Source organism: Mirounga angustirostris, unplaced genomic scaffold (genome assembly GCF_029215605.1).
Source record: "Mirounga angustirostris isolate CCGP_5_RB_7025 unplaced genomic scaffold, mMirAng1.0.hap1 SCAF_5, whole genome shotgun sequence".
NCBI lineage: Eukaryota > Metazoa > Chordata > Mammalia > Carnivora > Phocidae > Mirounga > Mirounga angustirostris.
Window position 1 is genome coordinate 53,741,934 of NW_026991713.1, and position 20,005 is coordinate 53,761,938.

Here is a 20,005-nt window from a genome sequence, read left to right on the forward strand (position 1 = left end):
GTCTTCTATGGCTGAGGATCGTTAGTGCAGACAGACAGGTAGGGCTGGGAAACTTTTAAGCGTGAAAGGTGTTTCAATGGATTTCCTGCTGAGTTGAATAATGTAAGCCACAGCTTTAGGGTATTAAAATAGTGTCTCTTTCTCTCCAGAGGCTGAGAAAAGAATGATTAAGAAGTACAAACTTTACAAGATGTAATAGTAGTTCTCTGCATTGAGCATTTACTATGTCCTACATTTTGGGGCTTCACATTTATGTTTAGTCAGAGCCCTTAGGTCAATCCTTCGAGTTAAAACTATACCTGATTTTCAGATGAGTTAACTAAGATTCAGGGAGCTTATGTAATTTACCAAGCCCATATGGCTAATTAGTGGTGCAACAGAAGACTCACGCTCAACATGATCTCCCTCCAACACACTCAGTCTTTCAGCTACCATGTATTTTGTTTAAATCATCAATTATTTTAATTAACTCAATTCATCTTTTACCAATAATGAGAATAATGTATAACTATTTTGGGAGGAAAACACAAAAATATCTATGAAAAACAAATCACTGATCATCTCAACATTTGATTTAATTACTGATAGGATTTTTAAGCATTTCTTTCTAGGTCACATGCCATCTTTCCTTAAGAAAAAAAAAACCCCTTATTGAGGTATGATTGACTTGCAGAAAGCTGTACATATTTAATGCATGCAACGGCATGAGTTTGGGGTAAGTATATACCTGTGAAACCATCACCACCATCAATGCCATAAACATATCCATCACCTTCCAAATTTTCCACCTGCCCCTTTATTATTTTCTTTCATTCATTCATTTATTTGTGTGTGTATGTGGGGGGGGGAGATAAGAACACTTAACACAGATCTAATCTATTAGCAAATTTAAGTATATAATGCAGTTAGCTATGGGCATTATGCTGTACAGGGGACATCTAGAACTATTATTTATCTCGCATAACTGAAATGTGTGCGACCATCACTTCTGCATTGCCCCCTACCTCCCAGGCCCTGGCAAGTACCCATTCTACTTTCTGCTTCTGTGAGTTTGATTATTTCAGATTGCATACATAGGTGAGACAACACAGTAATTGTCTTTCTGCGTCTGGCTTATTTCACTTAGCATAACATCCTCCAGTTCCATCCATGTCCCAGCAACTCTTGATGTACCAATGTTTTAAATGTTACATTTTTCTTTGACTTCTTCCATTATATTTAAGGACAGAAATCCTTTATTATAAGGAAAATTAATAAATATATCTATTTTCTACTTTTTTTCCCCTTCTAGATATACCTGGAATTACTCTATTTTTTAAGGGGGGGGGGATTAGAAAAGATCAGAATAAATTGGATGGGTGATACTTTTCTCAGCAGAGTGGTGCTCAGAAGTTCTTTCTTTCTGCCTCCAACAAAGGATGTGAGAATTCAGAAACCGGTACCTGGCAGGAATCCAAGTGTCAAGGGTGATCAGGAAGATGTGATGAAGATGAGGCTCCTTCCAGAAGATTTGGAAGGTGTGGCCACCTGAAGAGCCTAGGAGAAGATAGGATCTGTGATCTGACTAGTCCCAGGGCCAGGGCAGAATTCCCCTTGTCTCAGGCATGTGCCCAGGGACATCACTAACAGCCCTTAGAAGACTGGTAAATCTGGGATTGTACCTAGAGAAAACACAGCCCGGGGAAACATCACAAACAACACACTAGGATTAGTTACTAGAGAAGAGAAATACTGAATGTTTTGCAAATGATTGCAGGATGACAAACAAAGAAAATCCCTTTTCCTGAATAGACTGTGTCTTTCCTGGATAGAAGTGTCTTTCTCTCTTTGTTACATTGCACATATATCCTCATGCAAAGACCCCCAAATAGGCAGAGGCTAGAAGTAACAGTAATAGAATGCTAACACGGCTTTCAGCAGAAATCTTCATCTGTTAAAATCAAGGACATATGAGGACCACCATTGTCAGCATAATTTTTGAGATTATTTTTATTAGCAGCAAACGCAGTCAGTCCAAATTAGGCAATTGGGCTTCAAGATCAGGGCACTGATAAAAAGGACTGGGATCAAAAATATAACTTGGTTGCTGGTGCAGCTTCCATGGAAAACAGTATGGCGATATGTAAAAAATTAAACTCAGAATTACCATATGACCCAGCAATTTCACCTAAAAGAACTGGGTACACACCTCAAAGAAGTGAAAGCTGGAACTGAAACAGATCTTTGCACACCAATGTTCACGGCGGCCAAAAGATGGAAGGAACTCAAGTGTCCATCAACAGACAAATGGATAAATGAGATGTGATACACACACAATGGAATATTATTCACACTTAAAAGGGAAGAAAATTATGACACGTGATACAACATAGATGAACCCTGAGGACATTTTGCTGAGTGAAATCAGCCAGTCACCGAAGGACAAATATTATGATTCTATGTACATGAGGAACCTAGAATAGTAAAATTCATCTGGTCAGAAAGGAGCATGGTAGCAGCCAGGCGCTGGGGGGAAGAGAAATGGGGAGCTGGTGTTTAATGGACATAGGGTTTCAGTTCGGGAAGTTGAAAAAGTTCTGGAGATGGATGGTGGTGATGGGTACACAAAAATGTGAACAGACTTAATACTACAGAACTGAACACTTACTGGCTACAATGGTAAATTTTATGTTGTGTATGTTTTCCCACAAGAAAAAAAGTAGATATACATATTTTAGGCTTAGATCCTTCATCATAGCAATATAGATCATAAATAGATTGAAATTAATAATTTAGTTTTAGTAAAATAACACAACCTGTTAAATTAACGATACAAAATTTGTATTAGTGGTATGAAATTTGTATTTTTTACTTAAAGATTTTATAAATTTAGAACAGCTATCCACATATTAAGTTTGTAACTAATTATAGGTTTGTAGTATAGTAAAAATAGTAAGAAGAAGTGTGACTTGTCATTTGTAGCTAGAAAATTAAGATTGGAGCCTAAGAATTGTTCAAACTGGAAGCACTATTTTATTGTTACTATACACAAAATACCTGATTATGCATACATCTTTGTTCCCTATTTTTTCACAAAAGACTTCATTTTTTACAGCAATTTAAAGTTTACCACAAAATTGAGAGGGTCTTTGTTAATTATTTACTGTTTTATTAATTATATGTAGTTCATCCATTGTGGTATTTTGGGTCATCTATTTATGTCCTTTGACTCTCAATTGCCGTTCAGGGATTTAAGTTGAAATGTCTGATATTTTGGATACAACAGTCCTCTGATTATGGTACGTCTGCCTGGGAAGGTACTAAACTGAATCAGTCAGACCGCATTGATGCTGATGGCATGAGTTACCCTAAGGGTTCTTCATCAGAAGCTGTCCCACCTATTGGGAACCCATCCTGCAAAATGTCCCCTGCGTAGTGCTTGTGAGTGATTCGGCTACAGCAAACTGGTTGTTACAAAAGTCTCCTGCAGGTTGCACCTAGAATTCTGACTGAGGTAAAGTATATTTGCTCCCCTAATTCTTTTCACTCTTGCAACCTACCACGAAGTATAAGCAGGTAAACTTGTCCAAGTGTGTGGGCCACTGTGAGCACTAGAATTTTAGAAAAATCCTGCTGCTAGCCAAGCAGAAGAAGTGATTGAAGTGGCTATTTAGAAGTGAGTTTGTTAGAGAGGTTAGTGAAAATGTGGCACTTTTCTTTAATGGCTTTCTTTTTACTGATGACATTGGAATAAGCCTGCAGTCCGGGATTTACTAAAAAATGTCGTAAAAAACAGAAGTCCAGACATTCAGTTGCCACTGATCTTTAGTCTTGATCGTGCAGGTGACAACTTAAATGCACTGGCTCTCAATTAAGTTAGTAGATAATATTCAAAATTCAAATGTGTGTTATTCTTCACCATAAAACTTACCCATTGTATCTGGGTTCAAGTCAACCTGGATCTGGGGAGACTTTGTTATGCTGTGATCAATAGCCAGAGCCACTGAGTTTTAAAACCAAATAAATATTAACCCTCCACTTTTTAAGAATTGAATGATACAACCAGGTTTCTCATGTGTCCATTTAGGTGATTAGTAGGTTTAACACTGCCAATTCAAAATAAAAATAGGTTTAAATCCTTACATATTTGAATGTTTGTTCAAAATCAAATGTACATTTCTTCTAGTTGCTTCTGCAGCTATTTATACCTAGACCTCTGTACTTTGTTTCTTCAACACCATGTGCTTTCTAATACTGTGCCAGAGGTTATAGATCATACAAGACAGACATATTCCCAGGGTGTCTTTACAATGAGCTACCTTGAGAGTACTCTGCTCCTGCACACATTAGCGGGTTGGCCCTGTTAGGCTGGTAATGCTTCATGGCTACGACATAGAAAATGGTATCAGGCACACAGTCCTGCATCGTAGAGAAGGAAGACAGCAATTTGGTTTTCTCGGAGCTGAATTCTCTCAGCTGTGGACTGAGCACAAAGAGCTTATTTTAAATACTGTTTTCACCAAATCTGATGAAGATGACTATTTAGAAGAGAGCGTGCTATCCACTGGCAGGAGAGGGGTAAAAAGTGAGGCACACAGCAGAAGTGTGTTCATGCTTTATTACCTGTGATGAGCTTACCTTTATTAAACCACAAAACCCAGAGTGATAATGGATGATCCATTTCCAGTGTAATGCATCCCCTCCCTGCCACCCTCCCTCCTCCTTTCTCCCTTACCTTCTCTTTTTTTCTTTCATTTTATTAAAGCAGATTTATCTTTTTAAATCATATCGTCACTTTGGCCAAGACACTAGTACTCTGTGGTAACACCACACGTTGCTGCACAAATCAAGACCTACAACAGTTCATGGCACGTGATCTCACAATGACAGAGAGTGATCAGAGATGCTCTTCTATTTTGAATTATCCCCTCAGTTTTTTGAGGTAGTTATTTTTCCTGCTTTACAGTTGAGTAAAATAAGACAAAGAGGAGTTGTGAAAGATCATACAGCCAATAACTGAAAGAAGCTTGGAATTGAATCCAGGTCTTTTTGCCTCTTAAACATGGCATATTTATTCTTAACTGCAGTGAGGTTTTCCTCCTTTCAAAGGTAGCCGGAATGGAAGGGCGACTCTGCTTTCTCTGATATAAGGAGAAGGATAAGAGGGTGATTGAGATATTGAGAAAATTTGAGGTGAAGAGGCAGCAGGATGAGATAGCTCATATTGAACGTCTTTTTCATCAAATTATAAAGTAGTATTTGTTACAGAAAGCAAAGATGGTAGGGTTAGAAATCAGAACTTAATGAAAATAGAAAATGCTTGGAAATAGCAGTGTGGATGCTATGTAGAATTCAACTGTGATATTTCATGATCAACTGGTTTTGATAAACAGCTAGTTGGAAGGCAATTGTTAACCTTCCAGTCAGGGTGGAAAACTATTTGTAATTCCGGTAGGATGATAAAAAGTTGAGAAGAGGTGCAGCTGTGGTCTATATGAGGGAGAAATGAGAAGGGTTTCACATATGTGACTGCAAGGGCATCCTTATGGAGATGTCCAAGTAGGAGGTTTCTGAATTACACAGGGAAGAGCAGGGTTACAGAAAGACAACTATAAAAGGGTGAAGGGAGAAATAAATGATGTAAAATAATAATATGACAACTGATTAAATATATACCATGTGCGGATATATTCTATATGTTGTTTCTGATCATCCAACAACTGTATAAGCAGGTGTTCCGGTCATTTGGGAAATGAAATGTTGCTAAACAATCTGACAGTATCACACAGCTATTGATTGTCACAGACAGGATTGAAACCTGAGTGTGCAAGTGTATGAAGCCAGTGTTCTCTGGAGAAACTATATAAAGGAGGAATAGATCATACACTGGAGGAAGGGATGTTTCTATTTAATGAGTTGGTAGAAGAAGGAACAACAAAAGAAATCAGGAATAGAAGAGAATTAAGAGCCGGTGAACCTGCATATGTTAATTACCTTGAATGTGGGTGGTGATTTTTTCCACAACAGATATATTTATCAAGTCATCAAGTTGTACACCTAATAATTCTTAATTACCAAATATAGCTCAACATGGGAGAGAGAGAAAGAGAGAGAGAGAGCATGAAACTAAAATGTGAAGGAGACTTTTCGAGAAGGAATGTTGGTCAATGGAGTCTACCAATGTGTTTGCATTTCATACTTAAGGAATGAGAAGTAGAAACACAATTTTTCCATTAAGAAGTCATTATGGGCTGTGTTTTAGTTTCCTACTGCTGCTATAAATTACCATAAACTTAGTGGCTCAAAACAACACAAATCTATTTTATTACAGTTCTGGAGGTCAGGAGTCCAAAGTAGGTTTTGCCAGGCTAAAATGAAGGTGTCAGAATGGCTATGTTCCTTCTGGAGGTTCAGAGAGAATGTTTCCTTGCCCCTCCACCTTCTAGAGGCAGACTGTATTTCTTAGCTTATGTTCCCTTCCTCCATCTTCAAAGCCAGCAGCATAGCATCTCATATCTCTCTGTGATTCTGACCCTCTTGCTTCCTTTCTTTTATAAGGACCTTGTGATTATATTGGGTGTGCCTCGGTAATCCAGTACAATCTCCCCCTGGCAAGACCCCTAACTTATTCACATCTGCAAAGTCCCTTTTACCATACAAAGTACCATACTCACAGGTTCTGGGGAGTAGGGTGATTAGGACGTGGATATTGTTGGGGGACTATTATTCTACCTACCTTAGTGTGACTTGTTTGGTGACAACTCTTCTAGGAATAGCTCTCCTTTTCTGGAACTAGCTCTTCTCCTCACTTCATCCATATGGGCACTAAGGCAATGGTTATGTTCTTATATGAACTTTCTCCCTTGATTACAGTTAACTATTATATTCTGGGCACCTGATCCAAGCTGAGCCACACCTGGGAACCTAGAGGGAAAAGTCCACTGAGTTTCTCAATGCTGAAATACTCAAAAATAAACCTTGAGGGTTTTTGGAAACCATATTTTTTGCCACGTGCCCAGTTTGTAAGTTTGAAATGGGTGAGACTAATGAAATTGGCGAGCACAAGGAAGCAGAGATGAGGCACAGGGATAGTTCTGTGGATACTTGAGCTCTTGCTCCTGGGCTTCCTGAGGTCTAGCCTATATTCTTGCCCTCACCATATAAGCTCATTTATTCATGTGGTCTGGTTGGTCAACTCCTTCATGAAGTACTGAAGTTTCTATCCAATCAAATCCCCTGTTTTGTTTAACCTATTCTGAGTTGGGTTTCTTTGCAACCAACACTTTCCTTATTAACTCAAGAGCTTGAGTAAGTAAGGTCTTTTAGAATGGGGGAAGCTTATTTGTAACATGATGATTAAGAGTCACTGTGGGCAGTGATTCCTTTTTTAGTCAAATAAATTTGGTATCTGTATATTGTTTCAAACCACATTTCTAATTTCCTTTGCCCAACAGTAAAAATAAGAGTTTTTTCTTGAAACCCATCCTTATAACCCTTAGACCTCTCCTTCTGTCATAGTACAAATATAGAGCAAAATTCTCTGAATGCTTCACAGAAGACCAATTTTCCTTTCTTTTTGTGAGTGAAATTTGATGGTAACAGACATCATGTAGTATGCCTCAATAAGCTTCATGATTTTTAGAATCTAATTATGAATTTACCTCTTTTCATCTTCCCCCAGCATCCCTTCATCAATAAAGTAGGTTCCCTTTCTCAATTCTCTTTTCCTAAAAACTTCTGAGGTTTAGAGATCTTATAGCTTCTTTTATAATAACAAAGAACAAAATTGCCTTATCTTTAGTAAAAAGAGAAGATTTAGATTGAGAATTCTTTAAAAAAAATCTTACATATTTAATTAGTTACCTTACATTTATGACAGCCTAGATGCTCAAGATTCTATACAGTCTTTATTAAGCCCAGTGAAATATAGCAGGAATTGTCAAATTTTCAGTAAATGCTTTTCTGGCTATAGTAGTTAAATGATAGAATTTTATTAAATCCATCCCTGCCCCCAAACTCTATGTGCAGAAACAGAAATATCGGTCATTATCTGGACAAATATTGCTATCTCCACTTTCTCTAAAAATCTTTTTTTGTGTGTGTGTGTTTTGCAAATTAAAGATTTTATTTATTTATGGATTATTATAAATCAGTGATTCTTAATGTTCAGAGTAGAGCTACTTGGTTCTGGATTTTTCAGGGTCCCTGGCTCAGATCAGCTCTGACTTTTTAAACTGTCAACACATTGGCTCATCTATCCATTTCTAAAATGTTTGGCAAGTACATACTATGTGCCAAATGCTGGGGTGCAGTAAAGAGTGATTTATGGTTCATCTTGCCGTGGAATTTATGATTAAGGGGGGCAGACAAACAAACAAATCCTAGGAAGAAGTGGGTACGAGTCCTTTCCAAGATCTGAAACTGTTAGAGAGCTTTAGAAACACTAAGGAAACCACACGTTTATTATCACTGAGCTGAGGATCAAGGATCCAAGGGAGACTGGGAAAGCAGATACAATGCAAAACTTCATCTTGCCCTTGTAGAGACCAAACATTCCAATAGTTACATGTGTGAGGACCAGGCAGGATGACCTCCACAGCCCTAGCACCTGAGGATCCTTCTGGTTCTTGGACACATGCTCAGTTTTCTAACTCATCTTACTGTGTTATCATCTAAAGTGATTAGTGTTGGGGGATAAATATAGTCAAGCTGTGGCAGTTGTACGAGCAATTTTCATCAACAAGAGGGTAAACTCTATAGGGAAATATTATTTACTGTGGGATCTTTGGAAATTCACTGATTTTTTCTGTCCTTTTTCCCCTCACTTGTATATGAGAGAATTACTTGCCTCTGTTTATATCTGGGGATACTTATAGCTCCAAGAGGACCTATCTTTAGATTTTTGGCAGTATTTCCAGCATAAAACCCATTTCAAAAGCTGGTCTTAAAAAAAGGAGAGGTATAAAACTGCACAAGCAGTAAGTATATGTCCCTTTCTCCCATGCCACTCCATTTTGGAGTTACAAGAAGTACTCTAATAAAAAGAAAATGTGTTTAGCATCACCTCACCCTGTGTTTCCCAAATTTATTTGCCCAATGAGCCTTTTTTTTTCCCCACATAGAATAACATGTCAAAATTATAAGGAATTGGCTTCCCACCGACCTCAATTGGGGATCTCGCCAGTGAGAGGCAGTAATAGGAAAGAACAGACATGCACTGAATACCTATTATGTGGCAGCACTCCTGATGGGAGTCGGGAACGCTACCATGAAAACAGTGACCCCTGCCCTCATCAAATTTATCATTTACTAGGGGAATACCAACATCATAAATTACACACAAAAAACATTTTAAGTTATAATTGTGATAAAATTCCAATGCGATGAGCTTTCTCATACTATATATGTGGGGAAACATATAAAGGTGTAGTTGAATCACCATGTGTGCATGTATGTATGTGCAGTCTGATTTCATCCTCATTGTATCATCAGAAGGTAGATTTGATGATCCTTCTATGCAGCTCATTGAGGGGACTGGTCTTCTTAGGCTCAATTAAACATTTAGACTTATGCAACTGTATAGGCCATATTTGACACTAAATATGCAAAAGGATATATAAGACAGGAACACAGCATGCCAGCAGAGAAGCATCATACATTTTTCTTGTATGTGAGACTAAGCAGCAGTCCAGCAGACAGCTCAGGTATTAGGAGATGTGATTCATCAGAAGGATGCAAAATGGCCTCATGCTTACAGAAGCCAACAGCTTTTGAACAACTCCACGAGAACAGTTTCCAGAGTCCTTGCAAGGAAGGGGATGCTAGTTTCAAGTCTTTACAGGTAGGGAAGTCCATACCTATGGCTTCCGCATCAGGTAATCATAGCATGTTTATAGTTCTTCCCTGTCCAGATGCAATTTACCATGCAGGATTCATTTGGCTACAGTTAACCCATGGTTAAGATTTCATGCCATAGGAAAAAGGGTTTTGCAAACTCTTTACCTACAAGGGCAAGGTGAATAATTTCCCTAAGGTCACACCTTTAGGAACCAGGAAGCAGTAAGTTATCAAGATCTGAACCCAGGTCTGTTCATTCCCGAAAGCGTATGTCTTTCAACTCTTACAGTGTCTTTCAGTAGGGAAGGACTTCTCTGAAAAAAAGCAGCAATAGATGAAAGTAAGAATAGAAACAGAGACATCAGTCATGAAAAAGACTAGGGATAATTTCTCCCCTGGAATAGGAGGGGAAGGAGGAAGAGGGAGATTGATTTTGAGAAAATTATGAATTGGCAATGTTATTTTCAAGATTTATGAGCTTTAGAGTGCCAGGCATCAGAACATCCTAGGATCAGTTTTATTGACGGGCAGGATAATCTCTCAGTGTAATGCATTTATTTCTAATCAACTTTAGTGAAAGTTAGTTTCCTAACAGAGGAATAAGTGGCACTAACTTAAAATTAGAAGTTATAAACCTGATTACATAAACAGTAGTTCAACAGTTTCAATTTTCTAGTTTCTTTCCTATGTGAATGAATACCACAAGCCTTTCACATTACCAGTTGTAAATATTTGGTAAAAACTATCTCAACAACAGAGATTGTTTTGATGTTCAGTATGATTTACAATGTCACTGGGCAAAATAAAATACTGGAGCTAACATAATTCATTTGGTTTAGAGCCAAGGAGAAAGGAAGCACATATAAAGGAAACTCTCCTTTAAAAAGTAGTAATATTATGTAGTCATCTTGAGCTAGTGGAGTGGAGGCTGTCCATTTAGGAGAGTAAGAATCTGTTTTGTCAGATTTGGTGCTTTTTTTGGGCACTGAGATGGAACATGCCCCACGAATGCTATTGCGTCTGTCGGTGGATTGCCCAAAATGCTCATGCTTTTTTCTGTATGTTGTTATCTCAGCAGAGTTTCAATTGAGGAAATTAAATGTGTGCAGTGGTTTAATGGAAAACAGAGGTGTTTAAAAATGCTGAAATGGGTGTACTCAAACATGGCTCGGTTTAAAATGAAACTGCAGCAGTTTTCAAAATGGGATTCTTACTCTATTAAAATGCAAATAAACAATGTCTTGTTTTCTTTATTTCTGTCTTTATTTCTATGTCAGGTCTTGTCATTGTCAAGACATGATTTTCTTTTCTACGCTGAAATTTGTTAACAGATTCTAAAAGTATCACCTTCTTATTATGTGCAGCAGGGACCTGGTCAGATGAAATTTAAAGACTGATTTTTTTTTTTTTTTAGTTACAAATAAACAGAGGAGATTCCTAAAAGAACTAGAAACCCCTGGTGAGAAAGAAGTGAAGCCTCCAAAATCTAAAAACGTGGCTTTCTCTGAGAATTGATAGCAGTCTGCTGGATTAGGCTTTTAGGTGATTCCTCTCTACATTTTACTGTATCTCAACTCCCCAAAATTAAGTGGAGAAGTGGAATTTGTCTTTGATGATTGTACAACTTCACAGCAACTAAAATTAGTTTCCATTCCTATACTCATTTTTTTTTTTAACTCAAGATATCCTGTTTGTATCTAGATGACCCAATTCAGTTCACTGTGGTTGTTTTATTCTTCTTTCTAGATGGCTGGAAGCACTGAACTAGGTGTTAGAAACTGGCAAGTGAGGGTGTGTAACTTCTGAGTCTAGACTTCCCTGACTTGCCCTCCAACACTCCTACTGCTCTCTGAGTCTGAAGCTGAGGCCGAGATGCCACCCTAACTGCTAGTTGTGGCCACTCTGTTTCCTTGAGAGAGCCTCACCCATGTCAACTTTCTCATTTTAGTCTTCTTTTACAGTTCAGCAACTTTGCTGGTAGATTTTAAAACTGATTAACTGGAGTTAATTTCCAGAAACAGCTACTTAACAGTGTACTAGAAGAATCTTCCAAAATATATCCCTTAATATTTCTGTAACCATTATCAGAAGGAATCATAATGAGTCTAGATGAGTCTAGAACATGGTGCAAAATTTTCTAGACTCATTTGTTGGTGCACATGACATCTATCTCAGATGCGTATTTTGGAGTCTCTCTCTCCCCTCTTTCTCCCTCCCCCCTCATCCTCCATGTTTCTCTTTGCATTTTCTACTACGATGCTGTCCCTCCAAGATTCTGACTGCATTCTTTAAAGGATAAGCAAGGTTCTTCTGTTTCTGTTATTGAAGCAGAAAAGGCAACAGATTATTCTGGCCCTTACAATGAGTATGATGGGGAAATTTAGATCTTCACATTTTCCAGAGGGAATCAGCTATAAAAACACCAAAACTTTATCTTGCTACTTTTGACTGCCTCTCTTAGCTACTTAGTATCCATTATAAAGCAAACTGGATCTCCCTCTCCTTTTCTCCCTCCTTCCCTTCCTCTTTCCCTCTCCCTCCCTCTCTCTCTCTCTCTCTCTCTGACTCTTACTTGTTTCACCAAACTCTTACACCAATAAAGAATTGGGGAATAAAGCCCTGTTCAGACATATATCAAAATTATCCATTATATCTGTTATCTATTACCATGTAACAAACTATCCCAAAGCTTAAGGGTACAAAACAAACACTATTTTCTTATGCTCCCAGGTTCTGTGAATCAGAAGTTTAGAAAGGGTACAGTGGGTATAGTTTGTCTCTACAATATTTGGGCCATAGTTGGGAAGACCCAGATGGCTGTGAGTGACTTGAATGTCTGGGGGGTTGGAATCATCTGGAGACTTCTGGATGATTCTCTTGGTGGTTTGGGCTTCTTCATGGCATGAAGACTTAAAGGTAGTCAAACTTGGAGCTTGGGTCTCCAAAAGCAAGTGTTCCAATAAAACGAGGGCAAATTGCATGGTTTTATATGAACTATCCTCAGAAATCATTTGGTGTTATGTCCATTGTAGTCTCTGATGGTAGCAGTCACAATTCCACCTAAATTGTCAAGGGGAAGGGGCATAGACACTATCTCTTGATGGGTGGAGTGTTGAAGAATTTGTGTCCATGTTCTAACACTACCACACTCTTATTTTTAAAGGGTTTATTTCCTTATTTTGGCTTCCTCCTTATTGATTAGATCAGCCAACCTCTTCCTAACAACCAGACAAGGCATGAGTATACATTTAAAAAAAGGTCTCCATTAATTTATTTGCAGAATAATCCATTCTTTCAACTTCCATCCAGTTTTCTTTGGGCCAACTTTGAGAATCTTGACTTTATTTCCCTCTCTAGCATTTAGAATGATAAAATCATTAAGCAGCAGCTTGGGGGAAACTGTTTACTGGGAGTTGGTTGTCTGCCCCACTAGTCAGTCATAATATCTCTCCAAAGACCCAGACAGACATGGCTGAAATGACAAGACCTCAACATTTAGAGTCTTGCTTTAATAACTTTATTTCTTTTAAGTGGGAATCTCATAGAGCTCGTCTTAATAAAATGTTAAAAAAATATGAAATTACAGGCATACCTCATTTTATTGAGCTTTGCTTTATTGCACTTTGGAGATACTGCAGGTGTTTTTTTTTGTTTGTTTGTTTGTTTGTTTTTTACAAATTGAAGGTTGCTGGCAGCCCTGCATTGAGCAAGTCTATTGGCACCATTTTTCCCAACAGCATTTCTCACTTTGTGTCTTTGTGTCACATTTTGGTAATTCTGGCAATATTTCAAACTTTTTCATTATTATATTTTTATAGTGATCTATGATCAGTAATCTTTGGTGTTACTATTGTAACTGTTTTGGGGCACCACAATCTGTACCCATATAAGATGGTGAACCTCATCTGTAAAGGTTGTGTGCATGCTGACTGCTCCATCCACTGACCATTCCCCCATCTCTCTTCCTCTCTTCAAGCCTCCTTAGTCCCTGAAACACAGCAATATTGAAATTAAGCCAAAAAATAACCCTATACTGGCTTCTAAGTGTTCAAGTGAAAGAAAGAGTCATAGATCTCTCACTTTAAGTCAAAAGCTAGAAATGATTAAAGATTACTGAGGAAGGCATGTCAAAAGCCAAGATAGGCTGAAAGCTATGTCTCTTGCACCAAACAGTTAACCAAGTTGTAAATGCAAAGGAAAAGTTCTTAAAGGAAATTGAAAGTGCTATTCCAGTGAACACACAAATGATAAACCAGAAAGTGAAAACAGACCTTATTGTTGATACGGAGAAAGTTTGAGTGGTCTGGATAGAAGATCAAACCAGCCACAACATTCCCTTAAGCTAAAGCCTAATCTAGACCAAGGCCCTAAGTCTCCTCAATTCTATGAAGGCTGAGAGGTGAGGAAGCTGCAGAAGAAAAGTTGGAAGCTAGCAGAGGTTGGTTCGTGAGGTTTAAGGAAAGAAGTCATTTCCATAACATAAAAGTGCAAGGTGAAGCAGCAAGTGCTGATGTAGTAGCTACAATAAATTATTCAGGAGTTCTAGCTAAGAGAATTAATGAAGGTAGCTATACTAAACAATGGATTTTCAATGTAGACAAAATAGCCTGTTGGAAGAAATTGCCATCTAGGACTTCCATAACTAGAAAGGAGAAATCAATGCCTGTCTTCAAAGCTTCAAAGGACAGACTGACTCTCTTTAGGGGCTAAATGTAGCTGGTGACTTGAAGATGAAGCCAATGCTCATTGACCATTCTGAAAATCCTAGGGCCCTTAGGAATTATGCCAAATCCACTTTGCCTGTGTTCTGTAATGGAACAACAAGACTTAGACTAGAGCACATCTGGTTATCACATGGTTTACTGAATACTTTAAGCCTACGGTTGAGACCTACTGCTTGGGGAGGGGGTGGGGGAGGATTCCTTTCAAAATATTACTGCTCACTGACAGTGAACCTGGTCATCCATGAGCCCTGATGGAGATGTACAATGAGATTAGTATTGTGTTCATGCCTGCTAACACAACATCCATTCTTCAGCCCAAGGATCAAGAAGTAATTTTGACTTTCAAGTCTCACTAGTTAAAAAATACATTTCATAAAGCTATAGCTGCCATAGATAGTGATTCCTCTGATGGACCTTGGCAAAGTAAATTGAAAACCTTCTGGAAAGGATTCATCATTCTAGAGGCCATTAAGAACATTCATGACTTACTGAAAGAGGTCAAAATATCAACATTTAGAGGAGTTTGGAAGAAGTCGATTCCAACCCTCATGGATGACTTTGAGGGGTTCAAGACTTCAGTGGAAGACTTAGTTGCAGATGAGGTGGAAACAGGAAGAGAACTAGAATTAGATGTAGAGCGTTAAGATATGACTGAATTGCTATCATCTCATGATAAAACTTTCATAGATGAGGAGTTGCTTCTTATGGATGAGCAAAGGAAGTGGTTTCCTGAGATGGAAACTACTCTTGGTGGAGATGCTGTGAAAACCATTTAAATGAAAGCAAGAGACTTAGAATATTCTACAAACTTAGTTGATAAAACAGCCGCAGGGTTTGAGAGCATTGACTCCAACTTTGAAAATTCTGCTGTGGGTAAAATGCTATCAAACATCATCACATGCTACAGAAAAATTGATTATGAAAGGAAGATCAATGTGGCAGACTTCATTGTTGTCTTATTTTAGGAAATTGCTATAGCTACCCTAGTCAGTCAGCAGTCATCAACATCAAGGCAAGACCCTCCACCAGAAAAATAGTTACCCTCACTGAAAGCTCAGATGATGGTTAGTGTTTTGTAGCAATATTTTTTAATTAGGGTATGTACATTGTTTTTTTTAGACATAATGCTATTGCATCCTTAATAAGCCACAGTAAATAGTATAAACATAACTTTTATATGAACTAGGAAACCAAAAAAATTCATTTGACTCATTTTATTGTGATGTTTGCTTTTTTGCTGGAACCGAACCCTCAATATCTCCAAAGTATGCCTGTACTTTGTAAACTATTAAAAATACTACAAACTCAAGTTATTATGAGTAGCTACATGTTTTTACATACCATGTTCCTAATATATCCTGTGTGAAGGTATTTCCTGTACCAGTTGTGGGAAAATCTCTTTGCCCACACTTTTAGACTAAACATTGATTGATTTTGTTTATACTATAATTTAGTGATTTAACAACTTGATGACTATACAGAAGAAGGAAAGATGGCAAACACTGTAGTATTATCTTTTATTGTTTATGCTAACTTTTAGACTAATTAGATAAAAGGAACAATCTATGCTCATGAATTTGGAAATCATATGGCACTTCCATATTATTTCCATATGGCACTGTACTTAGTAAAGCAGCAAGAGGAAATTTTAATTATCATATAGCAGATAAATAGTGTGAATCATGGAGTATCACCAATATAAAAAGTGACTCAATTTTTCAAAATAAAACCTGGATGCATGTGCTGCTGATGAAATATAATATTTAACACTGGGACTGAGCTGGAAAATTTAGCTTGTATGGTCCACACAGCTATGTAAAAGCATCACATAACTGTTTAAATATATCTTCAGGGGCGCCTGGGTGGCTCAGATGGTTAAGCGTCTGCCTTCGGCTCAGGTCATGATCCCAGGGTCCTGGGATCGAGTCCCACATCGGGCTCCCGGCTCAGCGGGGAGCCTGCTTCTCCCTCTGACCCTCTCCCCTCTCATGCTGTTTCTCTCTCACTCGCTCTCTAAAAAATAAATAAAATCTTTAAAAAAAAAAAAAAAAAAATAAATAAATAAATATATCTTCAGTCATAATTCAGGCCAAGCTAAATTTAATGCATAGCTATATTGATCCTGAGCATAGTTAGTGATTAATAATAATAGTTAACCATAGTCAGCAGCTTTCTTATGAGGGTTCAAAATTATCCCAACACAATGCTATTAGTTTCTATCATCTTGGGAGGTAAATGGCAAGAATGATTACCCTTGACTATAAAAGACAAACATATAGAGATGTGCTATAAATTTCTTTTTACCATAAATGCCACGTTTGTATTTGTTTTTTATTTCAAGCTTAAAATCCTTTTAAAATACCAATCCAGCAAATATTTTTACTCTGTTATTATACCATTTCAACTATGTGGGATCCTATTCATGAGCAGAAGTAATGCAACTCTTAATCCTGTTTTTCCATCATCAATAAATAGAACGCATTACTGTATTTTTTTGTTGTTGTTTCTATCATTTAAAAAACACCTACCCAAGTAGGACATAATATATTAATTTAATGTATTTTCCCTTGAGCTGTCTATTGGTTCTAGCTAGATGTTTCTTGGGCCAACTGACTGGATTGCCAATTGGATCGATTGTTAAGTTGGCCATTCACCATGTGCTGGATCAGAGTCCATTTATTTGGCCACATATAAACATAGAGTAGAATCGATTGACCCTTTTTTCAGACTTGCTGATCTTGCTTAGACTCAAATTGCCAAGCATGGGACAAAGTTATCTGTGGGTCAAGAAAAAGAACAAAATGCTTAACACATTTTACTATAAGTAGGGTGATTTTCCCCCACATCATTCTGTTCACTTCCAAGATTTGTGAGTTGCAGAATGGTATACACTCCATGACATATTCTCTTGAGAGCAAAAGTGTAATCCTTAGGGACTTACCCATCATTTATGTGTCATTATTTAGAGGAAAACAAAGAAGGAAATTGTTGTATATAAAGTAGTTAAATATTTTCCTGAATTAGATTTCAGAATTGCTTTTGCATTACTCTGGGGAGAGGCTGCTTGTGGCTTTCTTCTCTTTAACAGTGCTAAAAATTGAATTGGAGCTGGAGTATGTGTGTGTGTGTGTGTGTGTGTGTGTGCGTGTGTGTATGTTGAGGGCATAAGTGGTCTTGTGTGTGAAGAGTACAACACCTAGTAAAAGGGAAGAGAAGATAAATTCAATTAGAAAACCAAGCATTTTCCTAAGATTTAATAATTGTTTTACAATTTGGTATATTATAAAGACGGTTCTATGTACAAGTGTTTTATAGAAACAGTTATATTATTTTTTTTAAGATTTTATTTATTTGAGAGAGAGTGAGAGAGATAGAGAGTGAGAGAGCACGAATGGGGTGAGGGGCAGAGGGAAAAGCAGGCTCTCTGCTGAGCAGGGAGCCTGATGTGGGGCTAGATCCCGGGGCTCTGGGATAATGACCTGAGCCGAAGGCAGACTCTTAAGCGACTCTGCCACCCAGGTGCTCAAAACAAGTTACATTATTAATTTCATATATTAATCAATCATATATTTAAAATATTTGTAAAATTATTATTACATGGATTAAATGCATACAGATTACAGATACAGTTCTCTATTTTTCAACTATAGTTTTGTTTCTGAATGAGTTGACTAAATCAGGCCAATGTGTTTTAAGTATTATCCCCAACTTTTTGGTACCTGCTCCTAATGTTAAGTTCAGTCCCATTTAAGATGTTAAAATAAACTAAGAGTTTTTCAAAATAATACTTTTGTGTGAGGATTCACGCCATTGCTGCGATGGTAGTGTGTGAATTTGATATGTCTACAGAAAAAAAGAAACAAGATATAAAAAGAGTAATAGGAAAATCTAAGTCAGAAGAAAAGATGTTTATTAATCAGTCACCCTGGGGACGTAGAACAAGGATATTTGATGAATTGTCACCATCTCTTTTTATATCTTTAATCAATACTCTATTAACTAGTGCTACCTTTTATATATTAAATCTAAGTCAATCAACCTTATTTTGCATTTCATTTTCACCTTCTCTAGCCAGAAAATAATGCTATTTGCTTTTTGCAGATGACTTTTTTTATGTACCGTCTACATAAAATCCTCATTAATCACATAATACATTTCATGTTATAAAAACTCATTAAGGTAATAAATGGAATAATTGGAACCTTTTCAATTTTCCCTTTCAATTCAACAGAATGGGCCAAAGAGCCCAGAGCGCTGTGTTCTGCATTTTTCATTTGCGGTGAGCAACAACCTCCACAGAAGAACTTGAGAACCTATCTTTCCATTAGCATTCTCTACAGTTTCCATCTCTAGCAGGGAGCGCACTTTTGAAAAGGCTGTGTGTGAAACGTGCTCAGCAAGGCTACCAGCTTGCGCACATTTTAAGAAAAGAAAATAAGGGGGAATCAGTGATTTAAATTTCTGGTATTTTATAATGAATATTGTTGCCTATCTAAGATGATTTAAATTCTCTTTTCCACATGATGACATAATCTCATTCTCCATTCTTTTCCAAATCAAAGCCTGACACACAGTAAGAGGCATGGATTATCTTGGATGGTAGAGAGATAGGCTTCGGTGGGGTTGGTAAATTTACACAGGAAGTCTCACTAGATTTACTACTTTGCTGAAAAAAAATATATACATAAAAATATAGAATATATACCTATTTGCATTTATAAATATAGCTGTTTCATTTTTCCAAATAAAATAACTGGCCATTGTGTGCCAAATGAAACAAATCTTAAAAAATACAAGGCAAATCCTTTTCACATCAAAAAAGTTTTTTTCAGGATGGCTATCTCAAATTTTAGTGCATAATAAAACATCCTCAGGATACTTAAGTTTGAGAATTGAATATATTTTTTTATTTGGTAACATAATTTAGTAATTCTGTTTAGTGCAGAGATACCTGCGGAGTAGTTGTACTGTAACAACTATTGATAATTCCAGGAATTAACCACACAAAAAAGATGGAATGTAAGCAGCAGAAGTGTTTCACTCATGAGCATTCTTTATATGCTTAAATCATTCACTATGTCCCTTTGATATTCACACTGGTGGAGACATTTGGATCAGCTCTACTATGTCATGGACAGAGACAGAGACAGTGTTTCTAAAGAGGATAAGCCCCGGGACTTTGTGTTGCGATGTTCTGCTCGGATGCTGTGGTCATGTTGTGTGTTTAGCTGGTTTAATGGCATCGTACTGAAGTGGCTACAGATCTCCACTAGACACTTTCCTTAGTAGCGATTCTGCTGCTGTCATGGTGCCTCTGAAGTAATGTTTTAGTAACAGTCATTGCCTTACACCCCTCCCCCCCAGTAGTGAAGGAGATAGGAAACAAAATGTCTTTCCATTCAATTATAATTTTATTACATTAAACAAATAGAATAGAGGGATAGCTAAGCTTGGCAATATTAATT

General features: G+C 37.4%; 1 pseudogene; it reads left to right on the plus strand.

Moving 5' to 3' along the window:
- Nucleotides 1-9,718: 9,718 nt before the first annotated feature.
- LOC135364286 (tigger transposable element-derived protein 1-like) lies at nt 9,719-15,609 on the plus strand (annotated as a pseudogene).
- Nucleotides 15,610-20,005: the final 4,396 nt, after the last annotated feature.